At 44.1% G+C, this 3,262-nt stretch overlaps 1 non-coding gene across 1 annotated transcript; it reads right to left on the minus strand.

Moving 5' to 3' along the window:
- Window positions 1-1,850: 1,850 nt before the first annotated feature.
- On the minus strand, window positions 1,851-1,934 carry TRNAS-AGA (transfer RNA serine (anticodon AGA)). The gene has a single exon. It is a non-coding gene; the product is annotated as a tRNA-Ser (tRNA).
- Between the last annotated feature and the right edge of the window lie 1,328 nt (window positions 1,935-3,262).

Raw genomic sequence — 3,262 nt, forward strand, 5'->3', positions numbered from 1 at the left:
TTTTTTTTTGACAAGTATCAGCCACCTCTAGTTAACTTGCTAACATTGACATCTTTAACAAGTAAACAGATAGCGTACGGTGACGGATCTAACCGAACAAATACGATGTCACCATGCTAATCGACAACACTCATAGTAAAAGGGGATGAGCGTCAATGCGCTGATCCGGCCACACTTGGCTAGCAGGGCGCCATCTATGATGATATTGCAGCAGTCGCTGACGTAAAGAACTTCCAGGTAAGGGCAGCAGTCGAGGAGATCCATCAATACACCATTGGTGATGCTGCAGTCGACCAGCTTGAGCCTCCTCAGAGAGGGCGACCTACATGCATCCAAGCTCAGAACAACCTAATAAAACTCGCTCTGTAAGCAGGAAGAAACCTAGTGGGATGGATCTGGTTAGAGAACATTTGGTTAACACATGTCAAGAGGATAAGAGTGGAGCACCTCGATGCGATGTAGCCGAGCAGCTAGTCATTGATGAACCATTCAGCCGTGAATGCCTCGAGCCGCCCGCTGGCGCGGTCCACAGCCTCCTTCGCCATCGCGCGCATGGCTGGTTTGTTCTTCAGGGGCAACTTGTTGTGGAGGCGCTCCATGTCTAGAGACTGACAGAGGGGATCAGGCAGCTTGGCCGCCTGGAGCCACGAGCGGCACACCAGGCCGGCACCCGTGAGGACCTCCAAGGCGCCGAGCTTGATGAAGACCAGACAGAGCGCGTCATGGGCCAGCTTCGACCAGTCTGTCTCCATTTCCGCCTCCATGCATGGGAGACACTGTGTTCTTATGCAGGTGAGCCGTATAATTTCTCTGTAGGCTCTTCTTCTGCTTGGATGTAATTTATACTAGACTAGAAGGGTTAGCTAACTGATCCCCGCAAAAAAATGTTAACCAGGTTTACACGTTAATATTGTGTTCTATGTCACATCGCATGGAATTAATGTGGCGGGAGATTTTGAAGATAAAATTAGGCAGACACATAAAATTTACAAGATCCAATAGAATATTTAGGATTATTATTCAAGATTTTGATGCGGTGTGTGAGTAACATAATGTATGATCATGCAATTACGACGAGAGCCGAGTTTGGTCCTAGCCATGTTTTGGCAAGCCAGCTCGGCTCGGCTCATTGGTGCTAAATACCCAGGGTGCAATGGGACAATTTTGTTCCGGTGGTTTGACATGGAATTTTTTTAATTATGTTGAGATTAAGATATGTCATAAGGACGGAATCCATAGAAAAATGCAAGAAAAAGTATAATGGGATTGAGATTGTGTATGTGCAACTACATGAGTTGATTTTTGTTGTTTACTTGTACATGAGTTAATTTTTTGTTGTTTACTTGTAAGGGATCTCTTGTTATTGATGATTTATTTGATAGTGAAGCCAACAGAGTAGAGATAATAAGATAGTGTGCTCGTGAAATTCGTTGGAGGAAGATTCGAAATTTTAACAACAAAAGTAAGATTCAAAATTACAACAATAGAAATTTTTTTTGTGTGTGAATACAACAAATAGAAACTTGGTAATGTTGCTAGTGAAACCAACAAACTAGTGATAATAAGATAGTGTTGCTAATGAAATTCGTTGGAGCAAGATCCAAAATTTTACAGTAAAACAAAAGGTATAACGTGAAGCCAACAGACTAGAGATAATAAGATAGTGTGCTAGTGAAATTCGTTGTAGGAAGATTCAAAATTTTAACAACAAAAGTAAGATTCAAAATTACAAAATAGAAACTTGGTAATGTTGCTAGTGAAACCAACAAACTAGTGATAATAAGATAGTGTTGCTAATGAAATTCGTTGCAGCAAGATCCAAAACTTTACAATAAAAACAAAAGGTACAACGTGGTCGGCAGGATTCAAACCTGCGCGGGCGCAAAGCCCACATGATTTCTAGTCATGCCCGGTAACCACTCCGGCACGACCACTTTGTTTAACGAAGTGAACTCTTCGGCTATAGATTGCGGCCAATTACTAGTGGTCACAATTTAATGCCAGAAGATTTTTTTTTCTTTGAAAGCGAATGTGAGCAGACTTCGCCACAGCCTTCTCTTCCGATAACTAATATATGCATGGCACTTGATACGCACAAATTTGTTTGACAAAATGAGGCATGGCATCTCATATATGGAGTTCCCTTTGTACTTTTATTTACCAAACACCGCCAAAATCATTCTGGTTTGTGCAGTTGTGCTTGCTCCGTCGATGTGCCTGCCCTGCTTTGCTTGCTCCATCCCTAGTGGCGATTTGAGCCATGGCGTGGTGCCGAGCTGCATGTACGTACTTTGTTATACAGGAGCAATGTCTATTAAGAAGATAATCACGGTAACATAAATAAAACTATAAGCATCTGAGTTTGCTTCATTTTTCAATCTCAGGTTCTATGACTGTACGTACTTGTGTGTTTTTTTCTGTTGTTGAGGGAAACGTACTTGTGTTGATGCCAATAACATCTGCTGCTTAATGGAGTTTTCAAATTGATGCCATCGGGAGTTGTAGGTTGGAATCCCGAGCAATTGTGCTTGATATCCAAGCAACTTGCATCGCATAATACACTTGGAGGTTCACCGTCACGATCAAAACCACTGGCCGCAAAAGCTAAAAAAGCAACTGGACTGAGATTATCAAGACCGCTGGTACTGCATCGGTGAGAGAGAAAATACAGGTGATGTTCGAGGATGGGGAGGTGACAGATTTTGACTTGACTGGCTTCTCCTTGATTTTAACCATTGATGCATGGGAGATGCTCGTCCCAGTGATCCACCGTTTGGAAAACCTAGCTTGCTAGAGCATCTCCAATGGATGACAAAAAAAAATTGATACCCCAAAACTAATTTAGGTAAGGAGACTGAAGGTTTTTGGGCACAAGTAAGTGTTTACTTTTCCGGATGCCCTAAAACTGGTGCCTTAAAATTTGGAAAGCAATTGAAACATGGGATTCGGCGATGGAGAGACAGGGATGCCAATCTGACAGTTGTTGGGCGCCGAGCTCGATTTTAGTTGGCAGAGGTTGCCGGGACTGAGACGATCGCCGGACAGCAAGGAATGGCGTATGGGTCTTCCAGGGATGAAGGGGAGCCAGGGATGTGGCCAAATCCTACGTGTCGTGCCAACCGAGTGTCGAGAGCTCGCATGGAGAATCGAAGGTCGTGAGGGTCATGGCGAAGCCGCGAGCAGCGGGGATGAGCATTGAGGTGGCACTTGGGCTGGGGGCGGCCGGTGGAGTCGCAGGGGTGAAAAATCGACCGGAAACGAT

The sequence above is a fragment of the Triticum aestivum genome, unplaced genomic scaffold (assembly GCF_018294505.1).
Source record: "Triticum aestivum cultivar Chinese Spring unplaced genomic scaffold, IWGSC CS RefSeq v2.1 scaffold69015, whole genome shotgun sequence".
Taxonomy (NCBI): domain Eukaryota; kingdom Viridiplantae; phylum Streptophyta; class Magnoliopsida; order Poales; family Poaceae; genus Triticum; species Triticum aestivum.